The sequence below is a fragment of the Macaca nemestrina genome, chromosome 5 (assembly GCF_043159975.1).
Source record: "Macaca nemestrina isolate mMacNem1 chromosome 5, mMacNem.hap1, whole genome shotgun sequence".
Taxonomy (NCBI): Eukaryota; Metazoa; Chordata; class Mammalia; order Primates; family Cercopithecidae; genus Macaca; species Macaca nemestrina.
This window is the reverse complement of record NC_092129.1, coordinates 73,887,730-73,911,839: the sequence shown is the minus strand read 5'-3', so window position 1 is coordinate 73,911,839 and position 24,110 is coordinate 73,887,730.

Below are 24,110 nucleotides of genomic sequence, written 5' to 3'. Positions count from 1 at the left end.
TTACAGGTGTGAGTCACCACGCCTGGACCCAGGGTTCTTCTTAAGGACTTTTCATGCACCCAAGTTCCAGACTCTCAGAAGGAAAGCAAGTGTTCGGCAAAAACTGTATTGTTTGTAAAAACACTTCAGGCGGAGTGAGCCAAACTTATCCATTCTGAGAATGGTGGGAACCCTCCCCAAATCTAAGTTCCCAGATTCTAGCCAAAGGCCAACCTTCCATGCAAGCCTATCAAAAGGTAACATTCTCAGGCCAGCTTTGTTAACTCTTTTATGAGCAGGTGCAAAGATGGAAAAGTAGAGCAATAAAACAAAGAGTCCAGAAACAGTTCTATACATATATGGTCACCTGATGTATGACAAAGGTCATTCTGATACAGTGAGGAAAATATGCTATTTTAAATAAATGATGCTGGATCATTTGAGGATCTACATGAAAAAAGGAAATCTTGCCACTTACTTTGCATGAGACCCAAATATCAACTTCAGATGGGTTAAGAAAATAAAGTTTGAAGAAAACAACATGCACACGTCTTTACGACTTTGTAGGAAGGTGTGCTTAAAAGTGCAGAAAAAGTTCTAACCATAAAGGAAAAGATTGATACACTGGACATGATTAGAGTTGAGAACTTATCAAAACATACCATTATGAGAATAAAAGAAATCAGCAGTGGAATGGGAGAATATAAGTATCATCTATAAAAGATTGAACGTAGAATATGTAAAGAACTCCCATAAAGCAAAAGCAAAAGCAAAAGAAAGACAATGTAATTTTTTAAAGTGGACAAAAGACTTAACCAGGCAAGCCTCTAACAAAAGAGGATATCCATGTGGTCAACAAACATACGGAAAGGTGATTCGATTGCGTTTCCTATGCCGTTGTAACAAGTTACCACAAACTTAGTGACCTATGGCTGATTCCTTATAATATTCCCAAGAGAAATGTGCACCAGCGTTCACCAAGGGACATGTTCTAGAGTATACACCGTGGCCCTATGTATAATAACTCCCAACTAGAAATTGTCCAAATGAATACATTGTCAGTACAGTAAATAAATAAATAAATAAATAATAAATTGTGGCACGTTCATACAATGGAATACTAAGCAGTAATAAGAATTAAGGAATTGCCACTACTACATGGATAAATCTCCTGGATACAGTCATGTGTCAATAAATGATGAGACTGTTTTCATTTCCTTTTTTTTTTTTTTTTGAGACGGAGTCTCGCTCTGTCACTCAGGCTGGAGTGCAGTGGCACGATCTCAGCTCACTGCAACCTCTGCCTTCCAGGTTTAAGCGATTCTCCTGCCTCAGCTTCCTGAGTGGCTGGGATTACAGGTGCCCGCCACTACACCTGGTTAATTTTTGTATTTTTAGTAGAGACAGGGTTTCACCATGTTGATCAGGCTGGTCTCGAACTCCTGAGCTCATGATCCACCTGCGATGGGGATATATTCTGAAAAATGCATTGTTAGGCAATTTAATCATATGAAAATCCTGGAGTATATTTAATCATACTTAAACCTAGATCATATAGCCTACTATACATCTCGGCTATATAGTAGAGCCTAGTGCTCCTAGGCACAAATCTGTACATCAGGTTACTATAGTGAATACAGTAGGTAAGTATAACACAATGGTAAGTATTTCTGTTTCTTTTTTTTTTTTTGAGACGGAGTCTTGCTCGGTCGCCCGGGCTGGAGTGCAGTGGCGGGATCTCAGCTCACTGCAAGCTCTGCCTCCCCGGTTCACGCCATTCTCCTGCCTCAGCCTCCCGAGTAGCTGGGACTATAGGCACCCGCCACCTCACCCGGCTAGTTTTTTGTATTTTTCAGTAGAGACGGGGTTTCACCGTGTTAGCCAGGATGGTCTCGATCCCCTGACCTCGTGATCCGCCCCTCTCGGCCTCCCAAAGTGCTGGGATTACAGGCTTGAGCCACCACGCCTGGCCAAGTATTTGTGTTTCTAAACATAGAAAAATACAACAAAAATATGGTATAAAAGATTAAAAAATGGTACATTTGTATAGAGGACTTACCATGAATGGAGCTTGCAGGATTGGGCGTTGCTCTGGGTGAATCAGGGAGTGACCAGTGAGTGAATGTGAAGGCCCACGATGTGACTGCAGGTTTGGACTGTAGCCTTTATGAACCCTGTACTTAGGCTACACTGAATTTATACAATTTTTCTCCCTTCAATAATAAATTAATTCTAACTTACTGTAACTTTTTTACTTTATAAATATTTAAATAAAAAAATTTTTGACGCTTTTTGTTTGTTTTGAGATGGAGTCTCGCTCTGTGCAGTGGCATGATCTTGGCTCACTGCAATCTCCACCTCCCTGGTTCAAGCGATTCTCATGCCTCAGTCTCCCGAGTAGCTGGGGCTAGAAGCTTGCACCACCAGGCCGGGCTAATTTTTATATTTTAGTAGAGATGGGGATTCGCCATGTTGGCCAGGCTGGTCTCAAACTCCTGGCCTCAAGTGAACCGCCTGCCCGGGCCTCCCAAAATGCTGGGATTACAGGTGCGAGCCAGTGCACCTGGCCAACTCTTTTGTAACAACACTTAGCTTAAAACACAAACACATTGTACAGCTGTACAAAATATTTCCTTTCTTTATATTTGTACTCTATAAGCTTTTTCTATTTAATTTTTTTTTTAGTTTTTGGTTTTTTACTTTTTAAACTTTTCTGTTTTAAAAACTAGGACACAAACACACACATTAGATTAGGACTACGTAGGGTCAGGGTCATCCACATCATTGTCTTCCACTTCCACATCTGGTCCCACTGGAAGGTCTTCAGGGGGCTGTCGTCTCCTGTGATCACAGTGCCTTCTTCTGGATGCCTCCTGAAGGACTTGCCTGAGGTTGTTGTACAGTCACCTTCTCTTTTCTTTTTTTTTTTTTCTAAACACGTAGAAGGAGTGCAGTCTAAAACAACAATAAAAAGTATAGTCTAGGCCAGCCGCAGTGGCTCGGGCCTGTAATCCCAGCACTTTGGGAGGCCGATGGGGGCAGATCATGAGATCAGGAGATCGAGACTATCTTGACTAACACGGTGAAACCCCATCTGTACTAAAAATACAAAAAACTAGCCAGACATAGTGGCATGCGCCTGTAGTTCCAGCTACTTGGGAGGCTGAGGCAGGAGAATTGCTTGAACCCGGGATGTGGAGGTTGCAGTGAGCTGAGATTGCACCACTGTACTCCAACCTGGGTGACAGAGTGAGACTCCATCTCAAAAAAAATTAAAAAAAAGTATAGTAAGTACATAAACTAGTCACATAGTCATTTATTATCATTATAAAGTACTCTGCACTGTTGTATGTGCTATCCTTTATACAACTGGCAGCAGAGTAAGTTTGTTTATACCAGCGTCACCACAAACATGTGAGTAACTTTTTGCATTATGATATTATGATGTCACAAGGTGATAGAAAATTTTCAGCTCAATTATAATCTTATGGGACCATGGTCATACATGTCATCTGTTGCTGACCAAAATGTTATGTGGTGCATGACTGAAGCATGAAGCAAAAGCATTCAGACACACAAAAGAATATACTGCAGTTATATAACTTTCAAAAGGAGGCAAATTTAGTATATGGTATCAGAGGTCAGAAAAGTGGAGCCTTGGGAGGCGGTGATGAAAAGGAGGGAGCAAAGAAAATGTGGCACATATACACCATGGAATACTATGCAGCCATAAAAAAGGATGAGTTCATGTCCTTTGCAGGGACATGGATGACACTGGAAACCATCATTCTCAGCAAACAAACACAGGAACAGAAAACCAAACACTGCATATTCTCACTTATAAGTGGGAGTTGATCAATGAGAACACATGGACACAGGGAGGGGAACATCACACACTGGGGCCTGTCGGGGAGTGGGGAGATAGGGGAGGGATAGCATTAGGAGAAATACCTAATGTAGATGACGGGTTGATGGGTGCAGCAAACCACCATGGCATGTGTATACCTATGTAACAAACCTGCATGTTGTGCACTTGTACCCCAGAACTTAAAGTATAATAAAAATATAAAAAAGAAAAAGAAAAGGAGGGAGCAATGGGGAGTTTTGGCAGTGCTGGTGATGTCCTACATCTTGATTTGGGTCTGGTTACACAAGTGTGTTCATTCTAAAAAATTCGTCAAGTTCGCTCAGGAATTGTGCAGTTTTTACATGGATGCAATACTTCAGTAAGAAGATGTTTACTTACAAAACACATCATAAGATTTTGAGAAATCTTTGAAAGGGAAGCAAGTCGTTATCAAGTAAACTTTTCCGCTTCCAGCCCCACCCTGAAATTTTTTACTTGAAGAAAAAAAATTATTTCCTTTTCGGAATCCTCATACTCTCCAGTTGAAGGCTGAGTCCAATTTTAAGTTTGCAGAGTAGCTGGAAAGTTGAGAATATCCTTTCAGGAAATGGGTCCTGAATTGTTTGAATGTGTTTCACAGGTTATAAAAAGAGTCTTGGTGGGAATTTCAGCTTCAGTATTTAGTCTACTGCCAACTGCACTTGACTTAGAAACTCCAGTGACTAATCATCTCAGGTCCTGACAGTGAGAATTAAGATGAGTTTGGAATTTCAGACAGAAAAGGGATCAGTTACTAGTAAGCCAATTTCTCTTTGTTGTGGCTTTTCAATAATGCAGACATGCCCAGTGGGTTCCCCCCACGTGTGAATGAAGATATTCTCTAATTACAAGGTTCCACACAACACTTGAAAGTTCCTTTTTATCTCACTGCACTTATTTGTTTTCTTGTTTATTTATTTATAAATATACCTTAAGAAATCCTGTGGTGAAAGATAGAAAAAAAAAAAAATAAAGGCCAAGTTCCTTTCTTTTGGAATCACAGAATCTAAATTTATGGAAACATTAAGAATCATTTAGCTGGCCGGGCACGGTGGCTCACGCCTGTAATCCCAGCACTTTGGGAGGCCGAGGTGGGCGGATCATGAGGTCAGGAGATCGAGACCATCCTGGCTAACACGGTGAAATCTCGTCTCTACTAAAAAATACAAAAAAAAATTAGCCGAGCATGATGGTGGGTGCCTATAGTCCCAGCTACTCGGGAGTCTGAGGCAGGAGAATGGTGTGAACCCGGGAGGCGGAGCTTTCAGTGAGCCGAGATTGTGCCACTGCACTCCAGTCTGGACAACAGAGCAAGACTTCGTCTCAAAAAAAAAAAAAAAAAAAAAAATCATTTAGCAGCCATGTCCATGCCTCCAGAGTGTTGGGGGAACCATATTTCTTTCTTTTCTTTTTTTTTTTTTGAGACAGCGTCTTGCTCTGTTGCCCAGGTTAGAGTGCAGTGGTGCAATCATAGCTTACTACAGCCTTGGCCTCTGGAGCCCAAGTAATTCTCCCACCTCAGCTTCCCGAGTAGCTGGGACTCTGGGTGTGCACTACTATGCTTGGCTATTTTATTTTTTGTAGAGATGGGGTCTCACTGTGTTGCCCAGGCTGGTCTCGAACTCGTGAGCTGAAGCAATCCTACCTCTTGGCTTCCCAAAGTGCTGGGATTACAGCCATGAGCCACGCACTTGGCCTGGAACCATATTTCTAAATCCTCGTGTTTGCAATATAAGAAAACTTCCATTTCAGTTCCTTAAAGGGAAGATTAGAAACATTAGGAGGATAACGTCTGCCCTTCTCTCATTCACCTTCACCTGGTGCCTTATCTGTTTGGTGAGATTGGGAGAAGCACTGAGTGCTCAACAGCGTGTGGTTCCCTGTCTCTGGAAGCAGTGTATCCTGAAGCCGCATTTGCCGCTGGTGTGGTGAAGCGCTTCCTGACAAGGGTGCTGTCTCTGTAGGGAGGTGGGTTTACAAGTGTGTGAACGGAAACTCATGGCCATAGGTACTCGAAGATGGACTGGGGCTACAGATCCAAGCTGCCTTCTCCAATCTGCTGTTGTCTGTAATACAGCATCCATTTTAATCTCTTTCCTCCTGACTTTGTGTCTCGTTCTCGACTGGGCTCATTCCACTTCGATTTCAGATGGCCATACAATGCCCAGCCACTGAAATATGCTGCTCCTTCTGTGAGGCTCAGGAAGCGTGTATGTATTGCCCTGCACAGTGAACAGATTACACTGCTAGAAAGAAAAGACTTGCTAAGTATTAGGGAGGAGAAAAAGGAGAGCGAAAAATATACAAAGAAAAACAAGAAAAATAAAGGAGTTTGTCTCAGTTCCAGCTGCTATAACAAAGTACCATAGCCTGGGTGGCTTTTCAACAATGAACTTTATTCTCTTACAGTTCTGGAGGCTGGGAAGTCTGAGATCAGGGTGTCAGCACGGATGAGTTCTGGTGAGGGTCCTATTCTGGGTTATAGACTGCCAACTGCTCATTAGATCATCTTTCATAAGGGAACTAATTCCATTTATGAGGCTCCATCCTTATGACCTAATCACTTCCTTTTCTTTTCTTTCTTTCTTTTTTTTTTTTTTTTTTTTTTTGAGATGGAGTCTCACTCTGTCACCCAGGCTGGAGTGCAGTGGTGCAATCTCGCTCACTGTGACCTCTGCCTCCTGGGTTCAAGCGATTCTCCTGCCTCAGCCTCCCGAGTAGCTGGGACTCCAGGCGCCCACCACCAGGACTGGCTAATTTTTCGATTTTTAGTAGAGACAGGGTTTTGCCATGTTGGCCAGGCTGATCTCGAACTCCTGACCTCAGGTGATCTGCCCACGTGAGCCTCCCAATGTGCTGGGATTACAGGCGTGAGCCACCACACCCGGCCTGACTTAATAATTTTCTAAAGGGCCCACTCCCAATGCCATCACATTGGGGGTTGCGGTTTCAACATATGAATCTCCAGGGGTGGACACAACATTCAGACCAGAATAAACACTGAAATGCTGGATTCAGGCATTCAGCTGCCTGAAGTTCTCATTAGTACTGCTGTCCAAAAAGTCTATAAGAAAGGTGGCTTTATTATCTTTTTTCTGATGATACAAGTAATACTCACAAAGAAAACTTGAGCAAGAGAATAGTATAAAGAAACAACTGAAAGTGCACCTCAAATCTCCTCAACAGGGTGCCCACTAAATGTTTTGTGAAGGATTCTTCAGAGAAGGGACTTGAGAAAGCCTTCCAGAGTCCTGGAAATATACTGTATTTTTATCTTGTTGGCAATCACATGGGCATATACAAAGTAAAATGTATCGAGCTGAACACTTCCGATTGGTGCGCTTTACTGCATGTATTTTATGTATTAATTTAAAAATACTCCAGATATTTCACTCTCTACGTACAGGAATATAATTAAATGATCCATACTGTTTTGTTAAGTGTTTCCCAAGGAATCCTACATTACAGAACTTTTCCTTAGTAGTACCTTTACTCATACATCTTTGTCTTAGATAGGGATATTTGGTGGCAAGTTTCAGAATCTTACTGCAGCTGTGCTATACGGTCTGAATTTTTGTGTCTCCCCATCCCCCAAAGATTCACGTTGAAGTCCCACACCCCAAGGTGATGATATTAAGAGGTGGGGCCTTTAGAGAGGTAATTGTATCAAGGGGCCAGAGACCTCACAAATGGGAGTTTTTAGGGCCCTTAAAAAAGAAACTCAGGTGGCCAGGCGCGGTGGCTCACGCCTATAATCCAAGCACTTTGGGAGGCCGAGGCAGGTAGATCACCTGAGGTTAGGAGTTTGAGACCAGCCTGGTCGGCATGGTGAAACCCCGTCCCTGCTAAAAATACAAAAAAGTAGCTGGGCTTGGTGGTGGGCGCCTGTAATTCCAGCTACTCGGGAGGCTGAGGCAGGAGAATTGTTTGAACCTGGGAGGTGGAGGTTGCAGTGAGCCGAGGTCGCGCTGTTGCACTCCAGTCTGGGCAACAGGAATGAAACTCTGTCTCAGAAAACAAACAAAAAAGAAAGTTGAAGGAACCTGTGTGACCCTTCCACCATGTGAGGACTCAGTGAGAAGGCACCGTTTTATTTATTTATTAGAGACAGAGTCTGGCTCAGTCACCCAGGCTGGAGTGCAATGGTGCCAGCTTAGCTCACTGCAACCTCCGCCTCCCCAGTTCAAGCAATTCTCCTGCCTCAGCCTCCCGAATAGCTGAGATTACAGGCGCTCGCCACCACTCCCGGCTAATTTTTTTGTATTTTTAGTAGAGACAGGGTTTCACCATGTTGGCCAGGCAGGTCTCGAACTCCTGACCTCAAGTGATCCGTCCGGCTCAGCCTCCCAAAGTGCTGGGATTACAGGTGTGAGCCACCGCACTGGGCCGAGAAGGCACCATTTATGAGAAAGTCGGCCCTCACCAACACCAAGTCTGCTGGTGCATTGATCTTCGACTCACCAGCCTCCAGAAGTGTAAGAAATAAATTTGTGTTGTCTTTGTATATACACACTCTGTAGTATTTTGTTGTAATGGCCCCAACAAACTAATACGAGCTAGTTTAAGAAAACAGAGGAATTAATCTAACAGGCATTCTCACAGCATGTTAGCCTAATTTTATTTCTTATTTTTCAATTTCTTAATTATCTTTTAACAGATCTCCTGAGCCTTCTCCAATTTATTTTTGAGGAAAGTTAGGATTTCTTGATGATCTCAGGGTAGCTTCATGGTTTCCATCAGGCTGTTTTCTCACTGAAGGGGTCATTTAATGAAGTTTCAATTAACCCATGGAGTTCACTGTGTGCACAGTCTGTACTGCACAATATGGCTATGCCTGCAAAGTGCAAAGCAGGAGGATAAATATCAGAGAAGGTGACTTGTGTCTTACCAACACATCAAAATTGTTTGTATAATTATGTGGGCAAATGGCAAAAATATCTTTTGTTACTGTCATTGAATTTCATCCAGTGAATATTGGATTGAAAATCTAATATGTGTGACATTGTGTTGGATTCTGGGGATACAACAATAAACGTGTCGTTTATACTGATCCTCAGTGAGCAGTGTAAAGTGGAATGCAGAGTCTAGTGTAAAGTGGAATGCCCCTGTTGAAATGAGTCCCCAAGTTGGCTATTTCTTGAGTTTCTGCTTGGCCACGGGTGAGGGCTGCACCAGTGTAATCTCATTGACCATAGCGGTAGATGCCAAAAAGAGGTGACATGAGTGGAGGTAGAAAGAGTGCAGGAAGGTAGAGGTCTGGAAACCAAGGGAGACATTTGGAGGTTGGCATAAGGTGACATGGGCCAGTAGCAGATCATGAAACCAAGCACTGATGCCAGAAATCTAAGACTTGGGTCAGAAAAAGAAGTGAATCTGGGGTATAAGGTGATAGGGAATTAAAGTTCTAAAAGAGAGTATGAAGGGTGTAGAGGAGTAGGAATGAAGCCAAGGTAACTGCTGGCATCTGAGATAAGAGTGTCAGCATGGCTGGGCTCTGGTGAGGGCCCTCTTCTGGTTTACAGACTGCCAACTGCTCATTAAATGATCTTTTATAAGGGCACTAATCCCATTCATGAGGGTTCCACCCTTATCACCTCATCACTTCCGAAAGACTCCACCTGCTAATGCCATTACATTGGGGGTTAGGATTTCAACATATGATATTGAGGCTGAATACATTAGGCTTAATGGCCAGGGGAATAAAAGAGAGAATGGACATTAAAGAGGAAAAAAGTATGCATAGTAAATGTGGTGGTACTTCTGGAACCAACAAGAACCTGGTTAGGCCTAGCTGCAGTCATAACAGCAGAACAAGATAAACTGTATTTGATTGTTTTACATACCACATCTATTGGGATAAAAAAAAGATAGAAGGTTTAGTTGCTGGGTACTGGATACATAAATAAGGTTAGTCATCCCTTCCAAACAAAATATTGTATCTTCTGGTATTTTCCCAGGCACCCACTCCTGTCCACTTAGGTTATGTCTTGAAGAGAAATGACAAGCAACTTGAGTTTTTTCATGATCAGGATATAATTGCTACTGAAGATGCATTAAATATACAACATAAGGCCGGGCAGGGTGGCTCACACCTATAATTCTAGCACTTTGGGAGGCCGAGGTGGGCAGAGGACTTGAGGTCAGAAGTTCAAGACCAGCCTGGCCAAGATGATGAAACCCCATCTCTACAAAAAAATACAAAAATTAACTGGGTACGGTAGAAGGTGCCTATGATCCCAGTTACTTGGGAGGCTGAGGTTTGAGAATCACTTGAACCCGGGAGGTGGAGGTTACAGTGACCCAAGATTGTGCCACTGCACTGCACTCCAACCTGGGCTACAGAGTGAGACTCTGACTCCAAACAAACAAACAAACAAAAACCATAAAATACATCAAAGTATAACTCAGAGTTACTGGCAGTTGGTGGGTGGTCTGGTTTGTTAATTGTTGTAGAATAAGTCTGTTACTGTCAACATGAAAAATGTGAAAACCAAACAAAAACTGTGGTCCAAAATAGGATACGGAATGCTGATCATTAAGAATGAGAAAGAGCGTTTGAAGAAGCAAAACACAGGTTGATTACTCTCTGGTGATCGTTCATGTTTAGTATAATGGTCATGGACTCTCTTCTCCTAACCCCTAAGCTGACATCTAAGCCAAATACCTAGCATGAAAGAGATGCTAATAAGCTGTGTTGAGCTTGATCCCAGTGGAAATTTCATTTCTATTGTTTCTTAGAATAAGTAGATTTATCTTGGCTTCCATTGTTCAAGGAAATGCTTTGATTCCTGCATTCTTTCCAGCCAAAGGCACAGGGAAGAATTCCAGAGTAGGAAGCAAGCTGTGTGTGAGTCTCTGCTGCAGACTTGGACACGTGTTAGGAATTTTCAATTCAGAGCTGATGTGGGAAAGTGGAAGACATCTTACTGTGAAACAAGCAAGTAAAACCCAGAAGCCCGCTTCTCTAGCCGGTTCAGTAAGGGCCGGTGATACTGAAGTTTTAACTCTGTTGCTTTCAGTGTTCCATAGATGAAACACATGCATTTTAATTAAATTTCTCATTCACAATATCTTATCAGAGAGAGACACAGAGAAAGAGATAAAGAATGATTGATAGATAATTGGATAGACAGAAATAGAAAGGTTTCTATTGTGTTTCTATTACTGATGAAGTAATTTTGATATTATTAAACATGGATACTTCCTAATATTTGCTTTGTAGTCAATTTGTTATCACCATATATATAGTAGGTGGCCGTATCCGGTGCTTTAGGTACATAAGAATGAAATCATACTCACTGGAAAAATACTTGACCAAAACACAGGAAAAATAAAGACTTCATTCTATACTTGGGAACATGCTGGAAGATTACTGGTGGTTGGGGTGTCCTTGCCTGCCATCAAAGTGCTTGAAAGATCCATGGTCATGAAATACGCATGTTAAGAACCCCAGTTGCGAAGAAGTAGAAAAAGAAGACAGAAAGTGAGCTGCACGTGGTGGCTTGTTCCTGTAATCCCAGCACTTTGGGAGGCCGAGGCAAGAGGACCGCTTGAGGCTAGCAGTTTTGAGACTAGCCTGGGCAACACAGTGAGATCCTGTTTCTACAAACAAATATAAAAAATTAGCTGAGCATGGTGGTGTGTGCCTGTGGTCCTTCCTAGCTACCAGGGAAGCTGAGGTAGGAGAATCACAGGAGCCCAGGAGTTTGAGGCTTCAGTGAGCTGTGATCATGCCACTGTACTCCAGCTTGGGCAACAGACCCTGTCTCAAAAAAGAAAAACAAAATAATTAAAAGGAAAGGAAGAGGCTGGGCGCGGTGGCTCACACTTGTAATCCCAGCACTTTGGGAGACCAAGGTGGGCAGATCACCTGAGGTCAGGAGTTCGAGACCAGCCTGGCTAACACAGTGAAACCCCGTTTCTACTAAAAATACAAAAAATCAGCTGGGCATGGTGGTACACTCCTGTAATCCCAGCTATTTGGGAGGCTGAGGCTAGATAATCACTTAAACCCAGGATGCAGAGGTTGCAGTGAGCTAAGATTGCGCCATTGCACTCCAGCTTGGGCAACAAGAGCAAAACTCCATCTCAAAAAACAAACAAACAAACAAACAAACAAAAAAAAAAAGAAAGAAAGAAAGAAAAGAAAAGAAGAAAAGGAAGAAAGAGAAAGAGAAAGAAATAATTAACTCCCATTAGCGGAATTCCTGACCCAGACACCTCTGGGCTTTTCAACGCCAGCTCAGATGTCGCCTTCCCCACCAGGCTTTCTATCTGTCTCTAGCTCCTTTGTGTGTCTGCTGCATTTACAGTTAGGGCCAAGAAAATTAATAGGTCGGGTGTAGTGGCTCATGCCTGTAATGCCAGCACTTTGGGAGGCCGAGGCAGGTAGATTACTTGAGCCCAGGAGATCGAGACTAGCCTGGGCAACATGGGAAAACCCCATTTCTACAAAAAAATACCAAAGAGTTAGCTGGGTGTGGTAGAGCGTGCCTGTGGTCCCAGCTTCTTGGGAGGCTGAGGTGAGAGGATTGCTTGAGCTTAGGAGGCTGAGGGTGCAGTGAACTGTGATCCCACCACTGCACTCCAGCCTGGGTGACAGAGTGAGACCCTGTCTCCAGAAAAAAGAAAAGAAAAGAAAAGAAAATTAATATATGGTAGGCTTCTAATGTATAATATCTGGTACCTTCTATGTCTCATAGACTGTCGCTTCATAAGGGCAAAAAATTCTTCTTGTTTATCACAGTGCCTGGTAATAATATGTCAGCAATAAGTACTTAAATGATCTACAACTTTTGAAAAGTGACACTTTATTTTTCTTGTTCCATCACTGAAGTGATGCAGTTCCCCTCTTCAGAGGCAACTGTGACCAGTTTCTTGTGTATCCTTCCAGAGATATGGTTGGCATTTTCAAATAATCACATATATAATTCTTCTCCCTTATTTCAACTTCAATAATGGTGTTCTGCATCTTACTTTTTTTCCTTCTGAAAATATTTCTTTTTTCTTTTTTTTCTGTTTTTGAGACAAGGTCTAGTTCTGTCACCCAGGCTGGAGGGTAGTGGTGTGATTACACAGCTCATTGCAGCCTCAGCTTCCCGGGGTCAGGTGATCCTCCCACCTCAGCCTCCAGAGTAGCTTGGATTACAGGTACATGCCACCAAGACTGGCTACTTTTTAAAGTTTTTGTAGAGACAGGCTCTCATTATGTTGCCCAGGCTGGTCTCAAACTAGGCTCAGGGGATCCTCCCAGCTCAGCCTCCCAAAGTGCTGGGATTACAGGTGTGAGCCACTGTGCCTGGCCTATGTTAATTTCTGCTGCACATTAGAACATAAGGAGCCTCCTTAATTTTGTTTTCGTTTGTTTAAACAGCTCTTTTACATTCCATTCCATTATATGGAGTGCCATAATTTATTCAACCAACCTACTCGTGATTGACTTTTAAGGTACTCCTGCCATTTGCTACTTTATATCACAATGTAATTAATGAATAGTCCTAAACTTATCACTTTATAAATGTGTGGATATAAATGTGGGCTCTGTGTGTGTGTATGTGTGTGTATAGTTGGTTAGGTTCAAAGGTATGCACATTTTAAATGTAGTAGTTATTATTAAGCTGCTTCTCTATGGGCATTGATTACATTTCAATCAGTGTATACAAGAATGTACCGATATGCTACATTATTACACTTTTTATCTTTACAAATTTGACATTTGGGAAGAAGTATCTCAGTAAAGTTTGAATAAGTATTTCCTTCATCTCAAGCAAGTCTGAACATCTTTTCATATGTTAGAAAGCTATCTGTATTTCCCTTTCTGTGAACTGTCTGGTAGCATTTTTTACCCATTTTTCTGCTGACTTGTTCTTTTGCCTATTCATTTCTAGGATATTCTTATATGTGAAAAAAATTAGCCTTTTGTCATTGATAGGAATTACAAATATTTTCCAATTAATCATTGTTTTTATGCAGTCAAGTTTTTTTCCTTTTTTCCCCAACTTTATGGAGATATTATTGACAAATAGAAAAATGTAATATTTAAGGTGTGCAATGTGGTGATTTGACATAAGTATGCCTGTGTAATGACTCCCACAATCAAGCTAACACATCTATCATCTCAATAGTTACTTTTTTTTTTTTTTTTGTGATGAGAGCACTTTCCTTGTCTGAAGATCTACTCTCTCAGCAAATTTCAAGTATACGATACAGTATTAACTCTAGTCGCCGTGCTGTACATTAGATGTCTGGAACTTAGTCATCTCTATCAGTAAACGTTTGTACCCTTTGACCAACATCTCCCAATTTTTAGTCAAGTTTAGCAGCTCTTTATTGCATGATTTCTAGATTTTGAGTCACATTTGAAAACGTTTTCATCTTTTCCCCAGAAACCCATTGCTTTCTTGCTTAAAAAAAAAAAAAAAAAGCCTTCTTATCTAGAGATCCAATGAGCAACAGGAGGACTATAATTATAATATTGTGCTGTGTACAGGAAACTGGCTAAGAAACTAGATTTTAGGGGCTCTTACACACACACACAGAAACACACACACAGAATATGTGATATAATGGCTATGCTAATTTGCTTGACTACAATAACTATTTCACTATGTGTATCAAAACATCATGTACATCTTAAGTATATATGATAAAAATTAAAAAGTAAAAAGGCCTTCTCCACTATGAGTTTTATTTTTTAATTCTTTCACATTTAAAATCTCTCCCTTTACAGTCTTACCTTGCCATTGTGTCTATTGTCATAAAGCTAGTTGCTATATAAGTGATATGTATGGACCCACTATGGCTCTTCAAAGGAGCAGAAAATTAAATCTAATAACAGAAACAAATCAGTGTGCCCAAGAAGGTCACAAAATATTTAAAGTACTACCTAGTAGACTGTTAACTGTGTAAATGTTGTTTTACATAGTACAAGGTCTCCATTAGTTACTTTAAAATAAATCTCTATATTACCACTTGAAAAATCTGTTCTGCATAATTTAAAGCTGAATTTAATTACACCTCTCAAAAGTAAACACGTTCGCAAAATCTCAGTGTTCAACATATTGGGTAAAGTGATTCCTTTTTTTGAGACAGAGTCTCGCTCTGTTGCCCAGGCTGGAGTGCAGTGGTGCAATCTTGGCTGCAACCTCTGCCTCCCAAGTTCAAGTGATTCTCATGCCTCAGCCACTCGAGTAGCTGGGATTACAGGCATGCACCACCACATCTGGCTAACTTTTTGTATTTTTAGTAAGGACCGGGTTTCACCATGTTGGCCAGGCTGGTCTTGAACTCTTGGCTTCAAGTGATCCACCCGCCTTGACCTCCCAAAGTGCTGGGATCACAGGTGTGAGCCACTGCGCCCAGCCAAAATAATTCTTATTGATGTATTTTAGGATGCTTTTCCAAGTGAAGGAGGTCATTTTATAAGTTCGGATAATACAGAAGTTTTTTGGAACTTTTAAGTCCACCAGCGTGGGAACGTGGAAAGGATTCCACAGAGGAAAGATGGAAAAGCTCGAAGATTTTGGGGCCAAATTCAGAATGCAAATTGTTAATTTTCTCTGGCATTTTGATTACTTTTACAGAAACAAATTAAGCACTTTGAAGTAATAGCAGATAACTCAACTGAGTACAAAATCTTGGTGTGTGTCCACTGAAGAGTTGACATCTGCTGTGTCTTTCATTAAAATGCAGTGTAGGACAGACATGGAGTACTTATGGTAAGGAAGTGTAAGTTTTCTTAAGTAGGATTTCCACTGAAAATTCAGTTTAACTACAGAAAGTTAACTTAGAGATCATCTTTAGTCAATCTTCTCATTTTGTTGATTAAAAACTCAAGAATCAAAAGATCAGATAACATGCAGACAATATTACTAGTGAATATCTTCTAAATGAAATATTTATGGATTCATAGAAGTGCATAAAATATATAAAATAAAAAGAAAAAATAAAAATGATTTAATCCATCATTCTTCCTAAGGGAAGGTAAAATGGGTTACCTTATAAAGAAAACATTTGAAGGCCGGGCACGGTGGCTCACGCCTGTGATCCCAGCACTTTGGGAGGCAGAGGTGGGTGAATCACTTGAGGTCAAGATTTCGAGACCAGCCTGGCCAACATCATGAAACCCCATCTCTACCAAAAAATACTGGGGGTGGTGGTGGTGGTGGTGGTGTGCACCTGTAGTTCCAGCTACTTGGAAAGCAGAGATGGGAGAATTGCTTGAACCCAGGAGGCAGAGGCTGCAGTGAGCCAAGATCATGCCACTGCACTCCAGTCTGGGCGACAGAGTGAGACTCTGTTTCAAAAAAATAAAAATAAATAAACATTTGAAATAAAATTTCAATATAAAAAATGTAAAGGCTTCCTTGAAAGCTCAACTGAGTTATTTCAGAACAAACAAAAATGATTTTACTAGGTGAAGAGTAAGTACATGGAACGTATTTTTTCCAAAAGTGCTCTCTGTTAAGTTTCAAAGAGGATCATAATTTTCAAGAAAACCTAGGGCTTTCTGAGTACATTTTTGAGTTTTGAGTTTGACTTCATGGAAGTCAACCATGGCTTTCCAGATAACATTCTTTTCAGGAGAGCGTAAGAGGCTGGTTTAATACAGTACGAGGTTTCCTAATGAAAGTCAGTTTCAATAGAAATAACATTATATCCTTTCCAGTCACCAAAAACTGCCTTCCAGAATATTTACCCTTAGAAATGAAAAACAAGTGTCGGGAACAGTCAGAGATGAATGGAATTCTTTTGGCCCAGTGTCCAGATTATTAGAAAACCAATAAAGTCAGTTGCCCATTTTGACTACTGGAATACTGTCAAGAAGCAAATTCAGGGAAATTCATCTTTGTGGGATTATTAAAAAAAAAAAAGTTTTGAGAGCCAGGGTGCTGTGGTGAGAACTAAAACTGATGAAAATATTTAAACACAAAAAAGACTGTTTAGAATTTGTCACTAAGTTTCGTTATTTATATTGGTTGCTTTTCTTCTTAATAAGAAAAAAAAAAGGAAACTTCTCCAAAAGTCATTCGCTCTAAGCTTTAAATTAAAGTGGCCCTTGGAGCTAACTAAGGGGTTTTTAAAAACTCAAGCGAAGATTATTGAGCCACTGATTTCATGACTTGGGTTTTCTCTTTATCATTTGTTTATTAAATGGAAAGCAATGACAATTCAGGAAATTGAGGATAGATTGTGTGCCAAATAGGAAAAAGGAAATAAGAGAGCAGAATTCTTCTGGGATGCATTCCTAGTGTTTTTTTTTTTTTTTTTTTTTTTTTTTTCATCTCTTGTTTCTAACAGAGTTGAACCAGCTCCTGTGGCATGAATCCCTTTAAATTCAAATTCTGGATTTTACTAAGCCAGACTTCCTTCTGTGAGAAAGATACTGTGTATTTAAATAGACTTTTATATACCTATTTATATACTTAATCAAAGAAAACATTAAATTTTCTTTCAAAATTTTGTTCTAATGAATTGAAGTCTGCAGTAAATGAAATAGGTCTTCATTTAAAAAATAACTTAAAATTTCCTTTTGCGCCTACTTGCATTCCTGTCTCTGCTACCAAAATACATTAATATTGTATATATTGTATTCTAAATTGTATATTGGATACATACATTCAAAAAGTAATTTGGGAATAACATAATTTCTCTTTCTCCATGTTTGGGAACAAAATAAGAAATTCTAGCCACTATTTTTTAGGGTGGAGCAACGTTGAGCTTTGGTAATTGGGTCTTCTCTGTTTACCGACGAGTGCTACTATTGGAATATAAATTCAAATAGCCTATACAGTCAGGAAAATGCTAAGGGAAGAGACAAAGACAGGAGTTCTCTGGTTGCAATTGTATCTCTATATCCCTTAGAAAGAAAAGATAACCTCAATTTGGCTGGCTTAACAATGCATCCATAATATAGTCATTCTTTCCTTCTCCAAGCTAGAGATATAGAGAAGAATAAAAATACAAGTTTGTTTCGTTTTGTTTTTCCTTCTTGTGTGTTTCATAAAACCATCTCTGAGTTAATGCTTGAGTATAACATCTCTTGAAAATCATTCAAATATTTGAGAAGTAGAATGGAGTAAGGACATTGTATTAGTCTGTTTTCACACAGCTGATAAAGACAAACTGAAACTGGGTAATTTATAAAGGAAAGAGGTTTAATGGGACCATAGTTCCACAGGCTGGGGAGGCCTTACAATTATGGCAGAAGGTGAGGGAGGAGCAAAGGCACATCTTACATGGCAGCAGGCAAGAAGAGAATGTGAACCAAGCAAAAGGGGCTTCCCCTTACAAAACCATCAGATCTTGTGAGACTTACTCACTACCACAAGAACAGTATGAGGGGAACTGCCCCCATGATTCAGTGATCTCCCACCACGTCCCTCCCACAGCTCATGGGAATTATGGCAGCTATAATTCAAGATGAGATTTGGGTGGGGACACAGCCAAAGCATATCAGACGTTTTTATTTTCATTGATTGAGGACTGAAACCAGACAGCTATCTTTCACCAGCATTACCTTGGTACAGTTTAAAAAGAGAGAAAAGGAAAAATATAATCCTTGATTTTAATTTGTCTTCCCACAGACTAGAGCAAAATAGTGAGGTATTTCTAGGCTGGAACAAGTATTCAGAATATAGCTGAATATAGGAAATCATAATATACCTTGAGAATAATTAGACTATTTCTTCTCAAATTTGGATCTTTCACTTATTTTACTTCCTCCCTGTCTCTCTCTGTAGTCTTTGGAGTGATAGTTGTAAATTGTTCCTTGTCAGCATTTCAAGTCCCTTGGCATGTCGGACAGTTAGGCACATGTGAGTTTTGGACACTGCAAAGGTCACGTTTGTGCTTTTTGTTGACTCCTGGCAGTTAGAGAACAGGCCATCAGCTCAGGAATTCAGAGGCTCCTGGACTTGGAGAGGCAGATGATGGGGTGGAGTCTGGCTGCCTGGGCTTGCATACCAGCTTCCCCACTTACCAGTTCTATGGCCTCAGGCAAGGTACCCAGTCTCTGAGAACCTCAGTATCCTAACCTGTCAAACGGGATAACTACTTTCTTTCTTTCTTTTTTTTTTTTGAGATAGAGTCTTGCTCTGTCACCCAGGTTGGAGTGCAGTGGCGCAATCTCTGCTCACTGCAACCTCCGCCTTCCAGGTTCAAGTGATTCTCTCATCTCAGTCTCCTGAGTAGCTGGGATTACAGGAAACTGCCACCACGCCCAGCTAATTTTTGTGATTTTAGTAGAGACAGGGTTTCACCATGTTGGCCAGGCTGGTCTTGAACTCCTGACCTCAAGTGATCTGCCCACCTTGGCCTCCCAAACTGCTGGGATTACAGGCGTGAGCCACTGTGCCTGGTCAAGGGACAATTAGCTTCGTCAGAGGGTTATCATATGATAGAGTTTGGATGTCCCCTCCAACTCTCATGTTGAGATGTAATTCTTAGTTTTGGAGGTGGGGCCTGGTGGGAGATGTTTGGGTCCTAGGGGTGGATCTCTTACGGCTTGGTGCTGCCCTCACGATACTGAGTGAGTTCTCACGAGATATGGTGGTTTAGAAGTGTGTAGCAGCCCCAACCCTCACCACTCTCTCTCTTGCCTCTGCTCTGGCCATTTGATGTGCCTCCTCTCACTTCACCTTCCACCCTGAGTAGAAGCTCCCTGAGGCCTCCCTGCAAGTGGAGCAGATGCAGGTGCTTGTACAGCCTACAGAACCCTGAGCCAATTGGACCTCTTTTGTTTATAAATTACCCAGTCTCAGGTATTCCTTTATAGCAATGCAAGAACAGCCTAATACATCATAAGTATGAACTGAGATAAAGGTAGCTTGCTTAGAACTGGGCTTCATAGGCAGTAAGCTCACAGTAGGTGTGAGCTCTTAGTGCTGAGGCAGGCAATGCCACAAAAGAAGGACACTGTAAAATTCATCCAGATCTTGGCAATGTCTTGTACCTAATATCTGGTGGTGACTTTGCACCCAAGCAGTTCCTTGGATGTGACCCTGGTTGTGAAAACCTTGGGTTTTGTGCTGTTTTCCAAATGTAGTCCTTCAGCCTTCCAGTTAGTTTTGTGAGCTACTCAGTAACTTTCCAGAACATTCCCTTTCTGCTTTACGCTTGCCACTATCCATTCAGATGTGTACAACGTGTGACAATCAAATAAATGCCTGACTATAGTGTCAGACTGTTTTATTTCATGTATATATAAGCCCTTTCCTGATAAAAAGCGAGTTAGCTTCTCAACAACAAAGACTCTATCTTACCTTTTGTTTGTATCAGCCATAGAGCCTTGGGCCGTACTAGGTCCCAAGCCAGCACTGTGCCATGGTCTCCTAGCACCTGGGCTGGCACAGGGGAAGCCGAAGGGCATATCTAAAGACATGTTGAATGAAGAATGAATAAAGTATTCACTGGGTATTACCTGACTCAGAGCTGACACTGCTGAGCTACGGTATCAGCCCTATACCATCCTACCTTGTAACAGGCTTCTGGTTATAGGTGAGATAGAAATTCCTATATTGCTCGTTATTTTTGATTGGGTATTCTGTAATTGTAGCCAACACATCCGGACATTAAGGTGAAACATTGTTTCCCTAGTCTCTAACCTTTCTTTCTTGTTATCCATCTACTGCCAAAGAAGTACTTCTTTCCTTTTTTTTTTTTTTTTTTTTTTTTGAGAAGGGATATATTTACTGAGTGTGCTCTACAATGTTATCTTGGAAACAAATATTAACTTGCAAAGATTTTGTGTAGTTCATCAAAACGAACTCTATCTCCTTTAATTCAGGAGAATCTCTTGTCTGTGTGATGGACAAACATCACAACACACGGAAAAAAGATGAAAAACAAGATGGAGGCCGATGCTTTTATTTTGGAATATAACCTTTTATAATGTTTTTGCATTAGGTTTTGTACTAGTCAATTATCCCATTCATTAAGGGCTAACAAAGTGATTTGAATTATACATTGTCAGAAAGTGAAAATAAATGAAAAAAATTTTTCTATTGAATTCTGAACTGCCTCAATGGCCTGTTTTTACAGAGGTACTTTAGCTTGAAATAACAACTTGAATCAACACAGAAGAAGAAATTTGAGCATGCACAGAAAATCCTTAGAAAGAGTTCTCTCAGAGCATTTATCTGACCACCAACCTGAAATACTGATCACAAGCCAGATCATCTCTCTATGTTGTCTCTCTTCAAGGGGTGTTAAACTGCAGAGCAGCCAGGATGGAAAAAATTCAGATTTTAATAATATCCAGCTTTAGATGCCATCAGCAAGATGACATTTCCTGGAAAGAACTATGTTATTAAAGTATTATTATTTGGAGTGATTTGCGTGATATGATCAACAAAGAAAAAGTAAATTATCCAAATGGGACTTCTGGCAAGAAACTGCATTCTCATTAAAGGGGAAGTATTAGTGGGCCAGACACATTTGAGTAAACACTGAAGATGAACTTTTTTTTTTGAGACCAAGTCTTCCTCTGTTGCCCAGGCTGGAGTGCAGTGTCGCAATCTTGGCTTACTGCAACCTCTGCCTCCTGGGTTTAAGTGATTCTTCTGCCTTAGCCTGCTCAGTAGCTGTGATTACGGGCAAGTGACACCACACCCAGTTAAGTTTTGTATTTTTAGTACAGACAGAGTTCCACCATGTTGGCCAGGCTTGCCTTGAACTCCTGACCTCAAGCGATCTGCCTGCCTTGGCCTCCCAAAGTGCTGGAATTACAGGTGTGAGCCACTGCGCCTGGCCAGAAGATGAACTTAATGTTAGAGAGGAGGAACTGCTCATGGAGACCAAAATAATTTGTAAGGCCAATAATTCTGGTTTCGCCCACTTAGAGAGAATCAAACCACGCTGACCATTGCCAAACTCCTTGGCAGCCTTAGCCAGGCTTTATATGTAAGGAGAATTTAAAAGTCAAAATAACAGTGTGTATGATATCATGTGCTTTATCATCACCATCTTTTAGATACTCAGACATAATGGCATAAACTCTGGAGCTCTGGCATTTCAGAAAAATACCAGAAAGTGTGTGTGTATGTGGTGGAAGGGAAGGCAGATAATTTCAAATTCATTACCAGGATGTCATCAAGATTCAAATATACTAAGTTAGAGCTGATAGGCTTTGAATATATTACCAACTCTCATTTTGCCAATAAGAAAAATACAATACAAAAACTTTAACAATGACCTTGTTGGGTTCGTTATAAAAGAGGCTATAGATAATTTAACAAAATGTATTCATTTTCATTTTTATAGTTTGGACAATTACTTTTGAAAAATATATAGATGAAAAAACAAGGAAAATTTAAGTTAGGTAATTGAAGTTCTGATACAGTTTCTTAACAAATTTCTGCCAATTGCTGCTTTATTAAATGCCAATATTATTTCCTTAATTATTCTATAAGCACAAGATTTCTAAGTCTTAGATGTTCAATGATCTAACTTCAGTAGTATTTGACCCAAATTATAAGTGAAAGACATTAAACCATTTAGAATTACTTGAAGTAGGGTATGAACAGTACTACTGAATAACTATGAAAGTACTGAGATACAACTATTATTTTTCTCTAAAAAAATTATTTTTAGTAGATAAGATAAAATACATTTTATAATCTAATTTTAAAAATATTGATAAATTGTATGGCTGCTCATCTTCCAGTTTTTTTTTTTTTTTAATCCCTTTTTTGTTTTTTTGAGATGGAGTCTCGCACTGTTGCCCAGGCTGGAGTGCAGTGGCATGATCTTGGCTCACTGAAAGCTCCTCCTCCTGGGTTCAAGCAATTCTCCCATCTCTGCTTCCCGAGTAGCTGGACTACAGATGCACACCACCACAACCAGGTAAATTTTTGTATTTTTAGTAGAGACGGGGTTTCACCATGTTGGTCAGGCTGGTCTCGCACTACTGACCTCAGGTGATCCACCTGCCTCAATCTCCCAAAGTGCTGGGATTAAGGCATGAGCCATTGTTCCAGGCCTATCTTCCAGGTTTTATACTAAAAAAAAATGAATGTCTTGAATTATATTCTTCATCTGCCAAAAAGTGGTAGTTTCACTCAGGAACTTGCTCAAAAAATTAAACTTTATGCCAAAATGCCCCCAAATCTAGCTGAGGAGATGGATCCAAGAGTCACATTTTAACAGAAGAGGTGTGTTATGAATTTACCAATTGGTCATAGGCTGCAGGTGGTGATGGTTGAGTACATGTGAGATGCAAAGAACCTTTGGCCAATCTTCGAAGTTTCTTTCAAATTTGTGGTGAATAGATTCCAATAGATTATCAGAAGACAGCCTTTCCTACACTTCTGTGTAAAATTCTTTTTAGAGCAGTCCAAGACACTAAGAAAATTGAATTATGTTCACAGATGTCAACCTCCCTCTCCCTCTCTCTCTTTTTCTCTCCTTCCGGCTCCCTGCACTGCCCTCCTCCATCACATTCCCTTCATCTCCCTGCACAGGATGCAGTGCCAGGTGATGCTAATTCTGAGTCTCTTTTTTGGCCCTTGGCGCAAAACTCTCTGCACCTGGGTTAATTTTTTCTTTTAAACAATAACCTACACATAGTCCAGAGTCTTTGACTAATATTTGTTGAGTTGAAATACAAAAACAAATTGTTAAAAATGGGATCTGAGCCTTTAGGGCTGATTCGTTTGCATTTGTTAATGCTGTTTGCAGCGAGTCTTGGCTCCGGTATCATTAGGTGAAGAGCAGCCTGTTCAGGTTTCAGTAACTGTGGTTGTAGTCCAAGACTGGAGCTCCCAGAAAATCAAAAGGCAGCATGGAAAAGAGAGGTCTGGGAGATATTTTTTGCCTGGTTGTTTCGCTTTTGACTGGAACAATGTGTTCTTTCCATAGACGGAAAAAGATTCTGAATTTCAGAATTCACTTGGGGAGTTTTCTAACACCTGCATTAGGAAACATTTATGCACACTCAAAAATTTCCACATTCTTCTGCATTTTCTTCACCTCCTATATAAAATATGGTCTCCCACTGGGGCTTTCCCTGCTGGCTGTGCTAAACTCAAAGCTCAGTTGTTACCTTTATAATGGAATCTTGGGAAAGTTTCCCTTTTCAGGAGTGAGGCTCCACCTAGAAGCCAAAAGAATTCACCAAAGCTAGAAGCTGGATGTCCCCTTGTAAACTTCTGTGACCATATTTTATTGATTCTGAGGTACATGCTTTTTCAAATTATTATTTCCAAAGCTGGGATGTTTGTTTCAATTGGTGGCATCTTACATTCTA